The sequence below is a fragment of the Manis pentadactyla genome, chromosome 10, assembly GCF_030020395.1.
Source record: "Manis pentadactyla isolate mManPen7 chromosome 10, mManPen7.hap1, whole genome shotgun sequence".
Classification (NCBI taxonomy): domain Eukaryota; kingdom Metazoa; phylum Chordata; class Mammalia; order Pholidota; family Manidae; genus Manis; species Manis pentadactyla.
Window position 1 is genome coordinate 11,468,848 of NC_080028.1, and position 19,310 is coordinate 11,488,157.

Here is a 19,310-nt window from a genome sequence, read left to right on the forward strand (position 1 = left end):
AGATATATTGCACCTGTTGGGGGGGCATAGTAATACAAAAACTTTCACGAATGCCTCACAGTTGCATTTAATCCTCATAGTTTAATCTTACTAAAACATGTTATGCTATTACTGGCTCTTCAATATTAGGGAGGTCATAACTCCTGAAGCTAATTTAGAATTATTTATCTTTTTGAACTTTTAAACGCTTACCCCAAAAAGGGGATTTCTTAGGAGCAATAGTTATATAGTGGTGTGTCTCTTACTAAGCATTTTCACTTTCTGCTCATTCTATGTCCTATTTTCTAAGAATTACCTAGCACTTCTCTAGTTTTAGATGGACTGTTTAGGCCCTGAAAGCCCACTCTTTAACCTGCCACCTCTGTCACACTGACTTAACACCTGTCGGTATTTGTTACTGCTTTTATTATCTGTTATAGAAATATGTGTGCACATGTGTGTTTGTATATAATGGTAGGGTGGGTATGGCAGCTTCCTAAAAGAGGAAAAGCAACTGGCTTTTCTGAAAAGACCTTTCCACCCCCACCTTCTTGCAGGCAGCCGGAGTTAATCCTTACATGTTTGACTGGAACAGCTGAGAGAGTATCTCACATATCTGAAGGTCTCCAGTGGACTCATGTTGCCTCAGAGTTGGGGCCACCTTCCTCTTTCCTAGGGCTGATCCTGCCAGCTGTCCTAGCCTCTGTTAAAGCACAGTGAGGGAGGTGTTAAATGATGCACAGACATACAGTGTCATGAAAGGGATCCCTTTACTGCATGTAGCAGTGTGACTTTTTTCTCCCATTCCTTTCCACGACAGAAGGGTTTTTATATTGTTAATCCTAACACCTGTCTCTGCCGGAGACAGTGAGAAGGGTGTGTGTGCGTGTGTGCGCGCGCGCGTATGCATGTATGCGCGCGTGCGCGTGCTTGCGGTCCCGCCCAAGAAGGAATAGAAAAATAATACCAGTAGCATCTGCCTTTCCATGTCCTGGATTGGGAGTGTTCCCTCTGACGCACTCAAAGCCTGGAACGTATATACCATTTTGGACTCTGGATACCTTGTGCTTCCTTGGCATACCGTTTTTGTATGCCACTTTAAGGAGCCTATGTGCCCTTCCCTGGCTGTCATTCTCAGCCTCTTGAGTTTCTGGTAGAGTTGTCAGTTTAAAACCAAGAGCAGCAAATCTCTAGTGTAGTTTTCATTTTGTATCTAGTAACTCAACTGGAGCCTTTTGCCTTTCCCTGAACATCTCTTCTGTGTAGTGTTGAATCTTACTGTTGGAAGCCTGGGTTGAACCCAGCTCTGACCTCATCATCGGAGGCAGCATACCTATCTCCATAGGCTGGAAGTCAGCCAAGGATTTTTTCGTGCTACCTAGTTCTTTGGACAGGACAGACAGATCAAACTAGGCAAAAGCTTAGATACTTTTTGAACTGTCTTTATCTGAAGATTTTTTCCCCCTTTGCTATGTATGGTGTATATTGTATGGATTATCAATATCCTGTTGTCCAGGTAAGCGAAAGGTTATAACTTGTATGTGGTTACAACTTGTTTTCTGGATACTGTTTGATTGATGTGAAGGTCTTATGGTGGTATGAAATGCTTATAAGTTTTCTGTCTTTTGACCTGGTCCACTCAGGGTATAGATTTCCCAAAGTTTTTGGTTTATTTGCTGTGGCAAGAGGTTTGCAGTTTTATAGTAAGGGCTAGGCAGGAGTGGTTGCCTTTAACTCTAGAAGTTCGGAAACTTCAGAGGTTCCTGTGAGTTTTAAACAAATGGGCTTGGCATTATAAATGTTTTGTACCTAAGCCACCATATTATAGTAAACTTTAGGCTTCATTTTGAGTAGATGAGAAAGAAGCCCAGATAGCAGTTTCCAAGTGTTACTGCTGTATTTTTCAGAAAGGTAATAAACAGTAGAGGTCACTCTCTCCACGTGTAACATTTTATACTATTTGGTAATGGGATTAGTGCCATGTTAGTTATTAACTTGTTCAAATCTAGAACCAAAAACTTTTAGACTGTCATCAAGCATATTCCTGAATATCTGTTGGCCTTTAAATTAGTAGCCATATAGCGAGTGAAGCTGAAGTTAAGAATCCTGGCTTCTGATTGAAACTGTAATGTTAACCACCTCTGTGTTCATACTCAAATAGCTTTCTTTTTTCTTGTCACACTTTCTGTGTATATAAAATGAAGGGCTTAGATCAGATGATCTTTCGTATGTAATGATTCTTTGAAATATTGATTGATTGTGCTGAAAACCTAAAATAGGAAAAAAAAAATGGTTAGTACAGTTAAAGATACTACTTGATTTCTCAGTTCATTTTAGTTTATTTGTGTTTCATGGCACTTAATTATTTTTTTTCAAATGGCCATTTCTCTAATAATTAGCTGCCAGGTTGTAAGTTGAGCAGAAATGCACAGTGTTAAACAAACTAACCAGTACATCTTTTTAGGTATTTGGGGACTAAAGGGTAAACCATGCTTCTCCCAGTGCCCCTTGCTTCTTTCCCCTCCTCCTCCCAAAGCTCCCTCCCCTTAAACCAAGCTATTTTTAATTGGACCTGTTGGGTAAGCTCTCCAGAGTAAACTCAGAACTCTCATTCAAGTTTTAAGCTGTCTGTATTGAACTCACATGGGAAGGAATATAGTTGTTTCTTTAACTATATTCTAACATGTTGGTCTGAACAGTGTTTTATATTAACTGTATAACTATTTCTATTATTTTGAGTTATTCAAATTGAGTATATTATATTTACATGATGGGGTCCTGGTATATTTGTGGGTCTTTTCAAAATCTATGAACTAGTAGTTCTCTCTGGCATAAAACAATAGATTGGTCTGTGTAACAGCTTAAGGCTTGGAAGTGTCATGAAACTAGATTAGAACCAAAGCCTCTTACAAGTAAATATTGATGTGCTTTTGAAGAGAAGCATCTGTAAACAGTAAATTTATGAGACCCAACCAGCAAAATAAGGGACTTGTGACAACTGTAATGAAAGTAAAATTGCCTGAGGAAAAAAAGCTTTAAAAAAGTGAAAGTGTTTCCAAAAAAGATTGAGGTATTGGAGATATATATATGAAAAAAACTATAATATGTAAATGAATTTTTTAGTTAGAAAATTGGCCACTCCCCCAAAATAAAAGTTGTAAGGTGGATTGAAGAGTTCCTGTTTAGAAAGCATGGCTTTTGATAAAGTCTTTTGCAGTAAAATTTTACTCACATGATAAACTTATCACCCCAACCTTTTTAATCATTAAGATTTAGTGTTGATAAATGTAGTGCTCAGTATTTGAAATAATACTTTTCTGACTTTGCTCCATTTAGTAAGTTTATTCTATCTGCAATTAGGTAGGCTAGAAATACAGGTAATAGGATGTTAAAATATGGAGTACATTCTCCATTCCACCACATCAGGGAAATTAATGGGATCGAAAAAACAATTTTAAGTTGAAGGATCTACAACTATTTTACAATCTTATTTATTAATTCTGTTCAGGTGACAATTTTCTTTCAGTGCATTTATAAATGGGTAATAGATGATTATTTGTGACCCAAACTCTTATCTAAACTCTGGCTATAAAATTTTCTTTTTATTATCTGTTGTATTCTTTTAGTTCTGTACCAATGCAGTATCCAATTGGAAATTGTTGAGAACATGATTGTATAGTATTTTTTAAAAATTAAAGGTTTTGTACCTTTTTAAAATAAATACTTCTAGAATTGCTAGTGTTGAGATAATGAAACAAAGTAAGTCCTCCTCAATATATGGCAGTAAAGTATTTTTGGTACTTGACCTTTTATTGCCCATACTGTTAATGAAATCATGCCTGTCTCAAGAGTGCAATTGAAATTGGTTATCTTATTTGTTATAATTTTTGCAGAACCAAATCTGGGCCGAGTCAACTTAAAATACTGGCAGAGTAAATACATAGGGAGATGCTAGATATAACTTAAAGGACATATGAGTACAGTCTTCCTACCCAGAAAAAAACCTATTTGAGAAACTATTCCTGAAATTATTCTTTTGGGTTATACATTTACTGCCTCTGACTGGATGGTTAAAATGTAACTTGTCAGGCTGACTACTGTCAAAAAAAAGAAATGAAAATAACAAGTGTTGGTAAGGATGTGGAAAAACTGGAACCTCTTGTACACTCTTGATGGGAATGTAAAATAGAGCTGTGGAAACAGTATGGCAGTTCTCAAAAAAAAAAAAAAAGAATTAGCATGTGACCCAGTCATTCTGCCTCGGTGTATATACCCAAAAAAATTGAAAGCAGGGTCTCCAAGATATTTGTACACCCATGTTAATAGCAGCATTATTCACAAGAGCCAAAATATGGAAGCAGCAAGTGTCTATCAGTGGCTGAATGGGTAACCAAAATATGATATATACATACAATGGAATAGTATTCTGCAGTAAAAAGGAAGGGAAGTCTGACGGAAGCTACAACATGGATGAACCAGGATATTATGCTAAGTGAAATAAACCAGTCACAAAAGGACAAATAGTGTATGATTCCACTTACATTATGTACCTGGAGTAGTCAAAATCGTAAAGACAAAGGAGAATGAATGGTGTTTGCCAAGGGCTCTGGGTGTAGAGTTTCAGTTTTAAAAAATGGAAAGACTTCTGGAAATGGATTGTGTTGCTGATAGCACATTATGCATTTCTATAGCACCACTGAACTGTATACTTGAAAATGGCTAAGATGGCAAATTTTATGTCATGTATTTTACTACAATAAAAAAACGGGTTCGGGGCGGGAAATGTGACTTGTTGCAAGTTAGGGGTTCATCTGTTATCACAGGTTTTTCCCAGAGGCAGTTTGGTTACGCTGTCACCTATTGAACATGTTGGTACTGATTATCATTTTGAGGTGAACTGGACAGTTAGAGGAAGAAGAAGTGGGGTTTATATTACTGAGGGCGTGGCAGAGGGTCCTGATTTGAAGAGTTAGGACAGCCAAGTATAGCTTAAGGACATTAGGTATCTGGAAGGTGGAAAGACAGAAAGTTACTTGTCTAAAAAGTATGTTTGTGAGGAGTGTACAGATTGCTGAAGAGAGAATCGGCACATAGGCCATCCACATCTTTGTGGGAAAATGACCTTGATGTAGAGGGATATGTGTATTCTTTAATTTTTCACATTGAGAATGTTTTTTGAGTACCTGTTGTGTTCCAGATGCTATGCCAGGCACAGGGATTTAATGATGAAGAAGGCAACAATCTCCAGTAATTTAGTAAGAGGAATATATTTTAGTATTGGAGAAACAGTATACTTCAATTTTTACAAATTAATCAGGTATTATTTTCTTGATAATCTGGTTATTGATAAATTGTTTACATCCCATCCTTTTTAATATTTGTCCAGAACTTTTCCTTAATATTTCACAGAATTTGGACAATGTCTACATAATCCAATTGTATATATATGATTCTGTCTAGAGTTTGGGATATTTTAAAGATATAAAATATGTTACCCAAATCTAGATAATTTATAAAGTATTATTTTCTAATTTCTCTGGCCTCTGCTATGTCGTAAAGGTATCTTATTTGTGGTCTTGCTGTAAAATTTTGATTTTGAGGGACAAGAAACAAATATGAGGGTTATTTGGTTTTTATAAGCATATAAGATCTAAAGCAGTTGATTTCTAATTCTACTCTTACCTTTTTTCTATTGTTGGTTCTATATAACTGAACCCTGCCTAAACTAGAGAAAAGAAGCTAGGAAATAATAGAATTAGCAAAAATTTGGCTTCATTTATATTAAAGGGAATGTTGGGGCAAAGGAAATCTGTCATATTGTATTAGAGATGCTTCTGTGAAGTATTTAATATCTGTTAGGTGGAAATTGTTATTTACACTTAGGGCTATTGTGAGGGGGGCGTGCTGGGAGGAGCTTTTATACCAAGTTCTTATTATTGTAGGAAATGCTGTCCCTTTAATGTTGCTTTTCACTTGGGTGTTAGAGGCAGCCTGGGAAAGTATGAGCAAAACCTGCCTTCTTTCTAGTTAGGGACTCTTGGATCTGCTTTTATAGCATTTTGGTACATGGGTGGAAGGTAGGGAAGTTGAGTCACATCTGTGTAAAATTGTGAAGAACAAGAGTTTTTTTTTTTATCCGTGAGATTTTGTTTAGAATTTGAACTATTCTGATAAAATAAGGCATTTTTCCCACTCTATTAGTACATCTTCTTCTACTCTTCAAATTTGGAAGATACGGAAGTAAACTTATAAATTTGAAGATACTTCCAAGTACTCTTTTGGAAGAAAAGAATGCTTTTTTTTAGTATTTTGATAACCACATAGATACTCTTCACTCTTCATTCTTAGGTGCTCATCTATGGATAAATAAATGGCTAGAGATAGAAATTAAGCCATTATTGTTATTTCAACAAACATTTCTTCATCTACTATGTATTTAGGCACTACATTAGGAACTGGGGATATGGGATGAAACACAATAATACCTGCCCTCAGATTGCTCATAATTTAGTTATAGTTATGTGAAAACAACCCCAACAATTATGAACATGGGTTAGGCACTAAGGCACAGGAATGAGGGGTACCTAACCCAGATATGGAACAGGAAAGATCAGGGAAGTCTTTCTGGGGCTGAGGATCCCTGAAGTGATTCTTAAAGTATGAGTTAGACAGATAGAAGGCCATTTTCAAGGGAGTAAGAACACAAGACAGAAAAGAACAGAAGAACAGTGTCCTTGAGGAACTAACTGCAAGTCATTCCGAGTGGGGGGGCAGAGAGGAGGCGGTGGCTCTGATAGGTGTGCTGAAGCCAGATTAGGAATTAGATGCCTACTTACAAGTTAGGATTTTCCCCCTTTTGGGCTGTGAGGAAGTTGAGCAATTTAATCAGGGAAGTGGCATGATGAGATTTGCAATTAGAAAGGTTTTAGAAAGAAGCTAGAATAGGGAGAGTAGTAGACTGAAGGCAGGGGGGACATGTAGGGACTAGTACTGTATTTGTGATGAGAGGGGTGGAAAGAAAGGGCAGATTTCACAAAAGTCAAAAGGACTTGTTTCTGGTTTGGTGTGTTGAGTGAGGAGGAGGAGTCTTGGAAGGACTCCAGACTTTCCATCCCAGAAAATGCCCTGGAATGATTCTCTCCTTGGTATACTGCTGGGCACATGGAACCACCAGGGGACTCCACTTGTTTTGCTGGGTCAGATGCACGCTGTTCAATTGCTCTTCTCTTTCTTGGGCACCAGGAAGCAAATTATCCTCTATAATGCCAGCCTTGAAAGTCAAGGACAAACTTCAAGATATCCTTGAGTTTGTCCAATACTTACTCTGGTCCTGTTACTCAGTGAGTTTATGAAAATCACTTTCATATTCATTTTGACTTTCAGATCATACTAACTCTTTCTTGTGGTAATGACTTTTATAAGCTTATTATTTGTGACATAAAATGTTGGTTCTACATATAGAAAAGAGGCATGAATACCAGGCCTAAGAAAACTTTTATGATAGTCCTAGTCCTAGACTTTTTGTATGTGGGGGCACCTCATTTGCCTTTTCATTAAAAACAAACTTATTGGGGCCTTGTTTTGTTTGAATATGTGTGGAGGCTGCAGTTAGACACAAGCTTCAAGATAGCTGCAGCTCTCATAAGCGTAGCATGTGTGTGGTGGGCAGTGGAGGAGTCTATCTATCCTCTTGGTGCCGGAGGTTTTTGTCCTCAGCACTGTAACGGACTAGTGGAATCAGAATGAGATGCAGTGTTCCCAGGTTTATTTCTAACATTGGAACTGAAAGCCTAAATAATTATGCCATAAAACCTGATTTAGATTACTCTGGTTTGCCTGCCCTTGCTTCCATTGAAACTCACTGCCTCTTTTCTGCTTACTTATTTTGTCTTTTATAAAATTTGACTGCATTTTACCTCCTTCTAATTGGCTTTTCAGTTGCAGATTCAGAGAATGCAACATGTTCTCTCTTCCAGATCATTTCTAAAAATGTTGAATAAGAGTAAGCCTAGAACTGATCTATTCCTTTTCTTATAATTTTTTCTAATGTGTAAAGATCCCATTCTTTTTTACATATTCTTTATATATTATGGGTTATACCAGAGTGTACAGATATCTGTAAAATGTCCAGAACAGTGCCAGACATAGTGTAGGTACTTGGTGATAGCTATGCTTGGGCCACTTTCTCCAGGCTCTGAGGACTATTTGGTAGTCCCTGTGTTCTTTTCAGAATTGTTAAAATGGTCAGCAGTTTGGGTGGGAGCATGGTTATGTTATACTGGCAGTGTGCCAACCAACATTATTATACAGGACATTTTTTAAAGCCTGGTTGTTTATACATGTTGCCAGTCTTCATAGACAGCAAAAAACTATGTATTCTCAATGTGATTTCTAGTTTTGATTTTTTTATGTGTTTGTTTTAAAAATAGGAAGCTAAACTTTGGAATTAAGTCTCTTTGCCCTTTGGGTAACCTAATAGAGATTATAACATAGAATAACTAAAATATATAATAAAACCTTTATGAAAGTGTCTTGTATGTTAGGGTACTAAAAATTAGTAAATCCTCTTTTTTATGAGAAAAAATAAACATCATAAACTCATCACTCACAGATTATTTTATTTGAGTATTTATAACATAAAGTAGGGAGATCATGAAATTTATATCTCCAAGATCACTTGTAAGGGGCTGAGTTAAGAATTACACCAGGACTTGTAGACTGAATCACATCTTGGATGCTTTTTTTCATGACGTCTTCTTAATAAGAGAACATTGAAGAAGCTCTTACGTTCAGTAAACATTTTCCCAAGTCTTCAATATATGTAGTGCTCTATATAACAAATAGTGCTGAACTACAGAAGACTGGGGAACACGGTGAATTCTTAGTTAACCAGAATTTTAATGAACCTGGAAGCCTTAAGCAGTCAAATTTGTATTTATTTTAAGTTTTTAAGCAGTCATGTTTGTAGACACCTTTTTCAGAATCCCCAGGTTTTTTACAGTAGAAAAACAAGGTGTTAAATTACCTTCCTCTTCTCTTTCAGTTCTGTGCAGTCATTAAACTGGTTTAAGACAAGCAGGTTCCGGCATATTCCCATTCCTTGAAAACCTTCCAGTCAATGGTCATTGAGCAGCTTTTCACATCTTTCATTAAATCTACTACATCTATAAATTGTACATTTATAAACTTACATCAGTTTAATAAATAATTTTTGTTCCATATTTATCAGATATTCATGGATGGAATGTTTTAAATCTGAATTAACTATGGTAAGCTGCTGTGAATGCTTCCAGTGCTATATAATTAATGCCACCATGGCAGATACTCACTCCTTAAAATATGCCTGCACATGGCGTCCGCCCCTCCCTCTGTCTCCCGCTCCTGCCCTCCTACACACGCACTCAGCACGCGCGCGCGCACGCACACACACACGTACACGCGCGCACACACACACACACACACACACACACACACACGCACACACACACGCGCGTGCGCAAAGCACACACCAAACTGCCATTCTCCAGCAGGCCAGTTTCTGGAGTTGGGAGATGTCAGCCAGCTGGGAGGGGCTGGGGGGAGGAGGAAGAGGTGGGGCTCTCCTCTGATTAATTACCTTAGGCATTCAGGGGTGGGGCTTCCTTCAGCCATCTGCCTGAGATATGGGAGGGAGCTGGAGGAAGAAGGAGGGGGAGAGACTGCCAGAAAGGAAGAGAAAAGAAAGGAAGAAACACTAGAAAGAAAAAGGAAGGAAAACGGGATAAAGGGAGCTCAACTACTCACACTTAAATAGCTAAGCTGGGGGGGGAGGGGGGTGGAAGAGAGCTGCGGAGGTGTGGCCCGGCACGACAGCTTTGAAGGGTTCATTATCCCGTTTGGTTTATGGAGAAAAAGAAAATGGTAACTCAGGTAAGATTTGTATTTCCTCAATGTGTTTCTTTCCTCCTTTCTGGATCTAAATAAAGACATGGGGGTGGGTATAATCAGAGTTTTGATTATTATTGTCTTCTTAGGAAAGGCCAGATGTATTGTTATTAGTTGAAGAGTGTTAGTCTATGCCTGTTGTGAGTCTGTGTGTGTTATGTATCCGTATCCTTTTTCTGCCCGCCCCCACCTCCCCCCCATCTCCATAGCAGATTCCTGTTTCCTGTACTGTGCAGCTGTATAGCTCAGGAAAGACCCTGTGGGGATTTGTCTACCTCTTTGTCTTGGTTCTGAGAAGAGGGAGGGAGAGAAAGACTGCAGAGGTAGGAAGAGATTCTTGTAGACTGCCAAAAAGAGAGGAAAGGGATTGACTTTCTTTTAAGAATTGCAGAAGAATTTGCGTTGTAGGAAATCGATTCCTGATTTACTTTGGTTTCTCGGGATTGGCTATGGAATTGCAGTTTTGCTGCTTTTTCTCTAAATGGCTCATTAAAAATGAACGCTGGAAAATATTTCATGTCTTTGTTACTGGCAAGAATGTTTTCAGTAAGAACTGTAGGACTACCCAGGTGAAGCCGAGGCAGGTAGAGCCTCCCTGACAGGAGAACAAATCTGAACGTATAAATGACAATCACACGGGCATTAAAAGGCATTTGAAGGAGAGGGGGTAGGAAATGGAAGATCGATCTCTGTCTCTCTCTTGCCCGTCTTTGGTTGTACCAGGCAATATCTAATCTGCATTTTTAGCAAGTCATTCCTGACAAATGGAAAGGTGAATGCTCTTCCATGGTTTCCCCTGGCAGTGCTATTTTTCTTGTTGGCACCCTTCTGTATGTTCCTTTACCCTTTTTTCTTTACATAGAGGTTGAGCGGGAATGATGAGGCTATGGTTTATCAATGAGAAATCATTTGCATTGTAGAGCATTCATGTCCTTTAATCTCTGACTTCGGATCAGTTTCACTCTCGGCTTTTATGCTCTGTAGGGAAATTTCATCACTGGACAGTGCTTTCCTTTTAAGGAGGTTGCCTTTTTTTTTTTTTTTTTTTTTTTTTGCTATTCTCTCCTCTCTTCCTCTCTAAGTCACCACCGGAGGGCGAGAGAGTCGGCTAGCTATCTGGATGGAGGCATCATTTTAGGAGCTGGAACGCTGTTCCGTTAAATGTTATATAATGCCCCGCAGTGCTGCTTGGAAGGAGGGAAAGCGTTAGGGAGATTTTCCCATCATGACCTAGAGGAAAGGGAAGTTTCAAAGAATGTATCATTCCGAAACAATTTTTCACCAGATCTGAGTTTGGAGATTATCAAGAAACTCCTCCTTTTGGAAAGTGTAGAAACCCTTGAAATATTTTCTCTTACACTTCTCACCCTTCATAATCAACCTAGTTAACTCTTTTGAAATACTGCTTTGCTTTTAAAAACTAACATAAAAGAGAAAATCTATTTCTGGTATCTCTTTGTTGCTTGGGAGATGATACTTAACCTGGGAGCCCTTGTTAAGGTTTTCATTAACTGGCTATATTGGAGGGTGACAGCTATCTTCTTTCTCAGATCTTACTGAAGGTTTGTTAACTACTTGACTTTTCATGATACATATTTTTAAATCAATGAAAGAGTTACCTAAACTAGGGCTTTTCATAATCAGAGGTTTTCCGTGGCTTCTTGGAACATGCCCCTCTAGTTTCTTGGAGAGCTAAGCATGTGTAAGCACAGGTTGAAGGCACACGCATATATGCACTTAATATTGTTATCTGAATAATTGGTATTTAAGGAAACTGAAGCAGAAGAGATAAATAGAAACCAGAAAAAGGTATTTCTAAATGGTCAAGAATTCTATTAGATAAATCATTATGATTTTCTCAGATTTTGCTGAATGTTAAAGGAAAGAAGTGTGACTCATTTCTGCCCATCCTGAATTTGTACAACTGGAAAGTATACAATGTCAAATTTTAGGAATTTTCAGTATTCAAGCACATTTGTTTTGTTGTGTATACTTTCAATGTTAATGTAACATACATAGTTAGTAGTCTAGAAAATAAAAATCAAAAGAAGTAACCTGATGTGCCAAATCTTCATTTGTCCTATGGGGTTTTTTTGTTTTTGTTTTCCAAAATTATGTAATCCCAATATTTGATAATGATCTGCCATATAAGCTTTCTTAATATAAAAATGTCTATATTGTTTAGGGTTCGGTTATCAAAGTTAAATGGTTTATTTTATGGTATTTAGTGCCTTGACCGGTATATTTTATCTCTAGGTACAGTTTAACTATGTTCTCGTCTAGGATTTTTGCATCTCAGATCTCAACATTTCTATATTCCTTAATTTCCATCACTCACTTTGTGGAAGAAGGGTGAAGGGTTTTCAGTGGATGGCATTTTCATAATACATTAGGTCCAGTAGTTGCACAATGTGTGTGCTTTATTATTATATATGCTGTAGCCTTATAAGGCTTGTTTTGGATTTAATTAGCAAACTGCTCTGTCACAGTCAGTAATCAGTGCTTTTTTTAAGGAAAAAAACAAATGGCAACTTGATTATAAAATTCTAATAGAGTAGACATACTCCTGTGCCTTTTTAAAAAATATATAACTTTAGGTTTATCTGTTCATGTATATGTTGTAGGAGTATACTGAGATACTAAAATTATTGTATCTCCTCACGTCTGTGAAAACAACAAGATGGAATAAGAGGAAGGAAAAGAGAAATCTTTCTTGTAATATGTGTAAAATTAGAAAATCAAAATTGCAAATGATTCAACTCCAATTAATAAAAAATGTTTAGCCAAACTTAGACTCAGTTATACTATTTGTTGTTGAAAGGGAAAATATTCTAGGCAGAGAGGAAAAGATTTCATACTATGGATGTGAAAGAAAATATTTGTACTCTGCTATAGTATAAGGCTGCCAGTTTCTGTGGAACACAAAGCCCTCCCTTTCTTGGACAGCTCAGTGCTTTGCTGGCATTTTCTTAAAATCTGTTTTCCATCAGGACCAAGAGGAGGGAAGGTGTTAAGAATAGGGAGGTTGGAAAGGGGGTTGCTGTTCCTTTAAATAGTGCCGCCAGCCCATGTGGCAGTAGGCCGGCTCTAGAGTGTATTTTTTTGTAATGAATCACCAGTTCCATTGTCTGCTATCTCTCCTCTTTGTAGTTGGAAGGCTCAAGTCGTCCACCTGAGCTGCTGCCAGTTCACTATTCTGTTCCAGGGTTGAGAGAAGAGAAGAGGGAAGGGTATTTTATGCTTTTAATTAAAGATAGATAAGAGAGCATGGTTTGCTTTGTTTCATTTTCTCCTTTCTGTTTTTGTTATTTGAAATGAGTTGGAGTAGGGAGTCTATTCTCTGATTTTGGTATACCCATTTTCTGTGAATTTTATAAGTCCTCAGTGATTATTTTGTCTCCATTTTGTGGCATTGCTTTAAAGTGATTCCATTCGGTTGCCTGCCAGTTCCACCCGAGCCTCATCCCACCCTTCATCCACAGAGCTTCAGCCACTGTTTGTCTTGGCACACTTTCTACTTTCTCTGAGCTGCACAGGACTCTGGGAAGTTGGGGGGTAGGTGGACATTGTGGGTTGGAGACTAATTTATGTTCCTTTACAATGAACCAAAAAAAGCCTCACTTTTTCCAGGATTTGGTTACTTTCAGAATGCTTCTACACTGTTCGGTATCTTCTGCTATAACCATTTCCTTGCCAAAGCCAAGAATGGCTCTTGAAAAATATTGCTATTCTAAAAATTACTTAGTTTTCCTCAAGAGATACCAGCATTCTATAAATGTGATTAAATCTGGGCAATTTTTAACTCATTAGATGGTTTTTTTTCCCAGTCACCCTACGCCTCACCAAAACTCACACCTTTTTTTGCCCCTTCTCTTTATTGTTAATTTTTTTCTTTTCCTTTCTCTTCTTCCTTAGTTTTTCACTTGAGGCTAAGTAAGCTTAGTGTTTGACAATTTGCTCTGCAAGTTTGCATTTCTACAGAAGAGATCTTCATGTGGGAAAGGAAAGCACACTTCTCGTCCCTCAGTGACAGGGCAGAGCTGAAAGGGCCTGGCTTTGTTTTCTGCACTCTGACTTATATCAGATGGCCATGTGGAAACAGTTTCATCTCTCTTCTGACTTTTGGTTGGTGGTGTACTCACATTTTAACTTACCTTCATGTAATTCCTTACCTTGGGCTGTGACCCTCAGATTGTCACTTGGAACCAGTCACAGTGATGGTACAGCCCCCTCTTGCCCACCAGCCTCCTTTTGGTGGACCAGGTCTGTATTCCCCTCTGGAGTAATTCCTCACTCCTTCCCTGCCACGTTCCAAAACCACTGTCAGATCTTTCTTAAACATTTCTTCACAAAACTGCCTATGTGAAATCTGACAAACACAAATGGAATGCTCCCCTAACAAACAGCAAATGCTTTGCCATTTTATTATCGGGCTCTGATTCTCAACCTTTCTCAGCAGTAGGATGCTGCAGCCCCTATCATGATGCCATCATGATGCATTGTTTCTACTTCCCAGGTACTTAAGTGTTCTTCTTTTACTATTAGAACAATTAAATTCAGGAAATCTTGAGGTCGGATAATTCATTAGAGGTCATTGCCAGAGTGAGAAATTAAAAAAAAAAAAAAAAGGTTTTTCACTCCTGTGCTTTAAACCTTCCAGTTGTAGCCCTTAAGCCTCAGAATAAAATGGAGTGTCCTTACTCTGGTTCTCTAAGCCTCCGCGTTATCGGAAACCTGGCTCTTTGCAACCTTATCTCCTGCTGCCCTTCTCTTCCCATGTTTCCCTCCAGTGACACTGGCTTGTTAGTCCCTTAACACCTTGCATCCTCCTGCTCAAGGCCTTTCCATTTTTCTCTCAGCCCAAAATGCTTTTCCCCCAGATAGCTATATGGCTTCTCAAGGGAGAGCTCTCACTTGACCTTCTATCTCAACCTGAACTCCCCAATTACTCCCTCTCCGTTTTCCCTGCTTTTTCTTCACTTACCACAGATTTCAGTGCTAATTAATTGCTATATGTTTATTTGTTTATTATCTTTGCCATCCTACCCCTCTAGAGAATATAAGCTCTGTGAATTCATGGACTTTGTTAACAGTCTGTTATATTCCTGGTGTCTAGAAATGTGCCTGGCATGTAATCATAATAATAGCTAATCAGGTAACCCTTGTATTTGGTGTATTACTATCAGGTACTGTGCTGAGCACTTTATGCACATTAGCTCTTCACAGCCCTATAGTTATCCCCATAGTAAAGAAGAGGAAAACAAGGCATATGATGGTTAGGGGACTTGCTAAAGTTTATATAGCTCCTAAGAGATGTTGTGGGGATTCATAGCCACCGATTGCTTGGGAATCCATACTCTTAACCACTGTACTCTAATGCCCTTTTAGGTGCTACATAATCAGTAAATATTTGTTGAATGTTAATTTAGTTGAGACTGTCTGATTCACTTTTAGAATTTCCATCAAAGACTTGTTCAAAGCTTTCATGAAATACTTGCCATAACAGAGAGTTCACTATTGAATAAAATGAATTCATTATTATAATATTACATAATAAGAGCTACTATTACGGTCTACACGTTATGCATTAGGTACTGTCCTCAGGACCTTATATATATATATATTTTATATATATATACATATATACTTAAGAGTATATATGTATATATATTTATATTTGTATAAATATATAAAATATATATAAATTATTTACTCCTTTCAGCAGTCTTATAAGTACTACTAATGTCCACGTTGTAGAAATTAGGAAAAGGGATGCAGAGAGGTTAAGCAACTTGACTGCAAGTAACCATGCCAGGACTTAACCCCAAGGAGTTTGGCTTCAGCTTCCGTTTTTAACCACTACTAATAATGACTGTTACTGAAATAACTTTCTGTTTTTGCATACCTGCTTTGCACCAGTTTTACATACAAATCGCATTTATATACATAACAATTAACAAATTCATATCATACATCATTTGTCAGTCTTCTTTTGAAGTAGGTGGTGTTTTTCTTGATTTTTCCTGTACATTAGACTTTGAGATTTGAGAGGTTAAGCATGGATGGATACAGAGATAGGTTTCAAACCTGAGATCTATTAATTTCAAATTTACATACTCTTCCATTATACTACTAGCCTGTTCAAGATAAATTTAAGAACTATTTGAGATAAATATTTCCGTTGTTGGCCATTAAAAAGTGGGAACATGTCTTCATGGTGAGCTAAAATCTGTTTTCATTATTGTCTTTTCACTCTTCCTAGTTCTGTTATCTAGAATCACATAAAGTGGTTTAATCTCTTTTCTTCATAAAACCAAATATTTGAAGGTAACCAGTAAGGGTTTCCATTATTAGTCTATTCTCTTTACTCACCCTTCCTGCTTTCTTGAATTATTCCACATGCATATGAAAACATATGGTTTCCAGAGTCTTTATTGTCCTGATGGATGATTTGTCATTATATCTAATTACTAAGTGAAGTATCAATTATATGAGTATATCATCTTTGTTATAAATTTTGTTTTTTGACATGTTTGATTTTACTCAGTTTCATAACTTATTGATCATATATATTGTTAGTAATTTATAACTTCAAAAATGAGGGGATATTATTACCCTCTACTCTTTAAGTAGGAGGTTTTTTCCTTCTCTGTTATCAAGCATGCTGTTGACTGGCAAGATTCTTTCTTCCAATCTCTAGGTCTTATCCAGATCCCTCAAAGGTAATACTAACACTGAAATTTTAAGTATTTAAACATACCCATTCATTTTTCTATCACCTATGACTTCTTACACGTTACAAGAGCAGTGCTGAATAGTTGTGGGCAGCATGGCTCACAAAGCCAAAAGTATTTACTACTTCAAAGATGCCAGTTGGACCAACAAATGATATACTGAAAAGCAGCAAAAGTAAATTTGATCACTTCCCTTGAAATGTTCAAATTGTATCAGAAGAGTGTTGAAAAACCGAAATTGAGAATTATAGATCTTTTAAATGAGTAGCAACAGTAAAATGGGATTTTATTTTTCTATTGAAAATAGGAGTTAAACAACCCCAAAATACATTCAACCTTATGAAAAATATTTGGACTTACTAGTACTTATTATAAATCAGATATCATAGAAATATTCTTAGATTGGCTTAATTTGGCATAGTATTCTTCTCATCATGGCTATTGAATTTTTTAAAGGGCTATCTGTTTCAGAATACTAAAATAACATTTCTTATTTAATTAGTGGTTCAGGAAATAGGTATAGCTAGGCTGCTGTTAACAAAAGGAAAATACAGTTTTAAAAAGTGTAACTTGAAATCATATAACTGAAGATATTCATTCAGAATTACAGGATAAAATTTTACAAGCAAAATTTTATATTTCATATATGAAGAAATAATTAAGCAGAAAATATAGAACTGAAAATAGTTATGAAATTATAAAATAATACTTATATATCCACAAATTGCATATATATATTTTTATGTATGTATGTATGTATGTATGTATATTTTCTTTTATGTAGTACTGACTATGAGATTCCTTGTAGGAAGTTTTGAGGAGACAAACCGAAACTTAAGTAAAGGAGATGAGATTTTGAAAGCTTGATGACAGGGACACCATTTCTAGCAGTTTTGACAGGTCATCTTGGATCCCTATTAGAGTGAAACCCCTTACTTGTTATCTCATTTCTCACTTCCTTTTTCCCTCTACCTTGTCCCCAAATCTGAGCCATTTGCAATTCCCCAAGTATGCCATATTTTACACCTCACTGCTTTTCATATCGTTTTTCATGTATTATTACTTTGGGCCAGAATGCCTTTTTCTCCATCATGATTAATTTCTTGCTTTCTTCAGAAAACAATCTATCTTATAGAGTAATCTCTTTTTAGTGCTTCACAGGCATTGTGTGTGAATTGCTGTCTTAGCCCATATTATGTAGTACTGTAATTGTGAGTATATTTGTCAGTTTTTTCCATCAGACTGTAGTTTCTTTCAGGATTAGGACTATATCACCAGTGCTTGTTAGGATATCTGGCTCAGTTTAGTGTTTAGTAAATACTTCTTGACTGAATTAATGAATTTCAACTTGCTGATTCACTGACTGGGACCTCTTTTGAAATAAAGAACAGGAGAGTTGAATTGGATAATCACACATGTCTTCATGTTTATTATTCAGAGCAGTTAATAAATAATTAAAATACAATGTCATTTTGGAAATGGATGCTTCATTTGGCTTGAAGAAAGGAGTATTTTGGAGTAAACAGCCATTGGTGGAATACACTAATCTCTTGTAGATGTTCCAGTGGAAGGCTGTGTATATCCAGAAGATAGCATGTGGATAAGTGACATACGAGCTCTAGCCTTCTGGGAGGTTGAAAAAGGAAAGAACAGCATGACCCCAGCAAGTGTAACAGGGACAAAGAGAAATGGAAAAGTTGACTGAAATTTTAGGGATCAGCAACCCATAGTAGATATACCAAATGTGGTATATTGAGTATAGCCATTGCCCTCTCCTTTTCCTTCCCCTTAAGAAGACCAAGATTTAGGCTCTTTGCATACCATTTTTGAAAACCTGTCAACCCAAAAAATATATATTAGACCATAACCATTCCATGTCACTTTCAATTGTTTGTTGCTTTTTTACCCCTTTTTCTTCTCTGTGTATTTCTTTTTGCATAGTTTCTATTGTGGTGTTACTAAATGGACTAATCTTTTCTACTGGAATGTCTAATCTGCCATTAATCCAATCCAGTGTGTTTGTTTTGTTTTGTTTCTTAAATCTCAGACAATACAGTATTCATATCTAGAATTTTGATGTGGGCCTTTTTTATATCTCCTATGTCTTAATTTTTCTTTTATATACTATTTTTCTTGAAATACAAAATACAGATGTTTTAATGTCCTTATCTGCAAATTCTAACATCTGTATTACTTTTGGACCATTTGCAATTGATTTTTCTCATCATCGTGGGTTGTGTTTTCCTGCTTCTTTGCATACCTGGTAAGTTTTGATTGGATGCCAGACATTGACTTTTACCTTGTTGGATACTAGATATTTTCTTATTTCTGTAAATATTCTTGAGCTTTGAATACAACTTAGCTGAGTTTCTGAGAAAGAGTTTGATCGTTTCAGGTCTTGTTTTTTTAAGTTCTGTTAGATAGGACCAGTAGTTATATTTAGTCTCTGGTTAATTTTTCCCCACTATTGAGGCTGGACTCTTCTTAGTACCCTAACTGATGCTTCAAATGATCAGGTTTTTCAGTCTCCTTGGGAACAGGCTTTTTTGCTGGTACTGTGTGAGCCCCTGGCATTATTTCCTCCAACTCATTCAGGTGGTCCTTGCCCCAGCCTCAAGGAGTTATTCGCATACATGCAGGGATCATTACTTAACTGAGTATTTCAGGGGAGCA

The 19,310-nt window shown here is 37.0% G+C and overlaps 1 protein-coding gene across 24 annotated transcripts in view; it reads left to right on the forward strand.

The window, feature by feature from the left end:
* Window positions 1-19,310, forward strand: part of RBFOX2 (RNA binding fox-1 homolog 2) — a 292,632-nt gene that overhangs the window by 189,718 nt on the left and 83,604 nt on the right. The window lies entirely within an intron of this gene.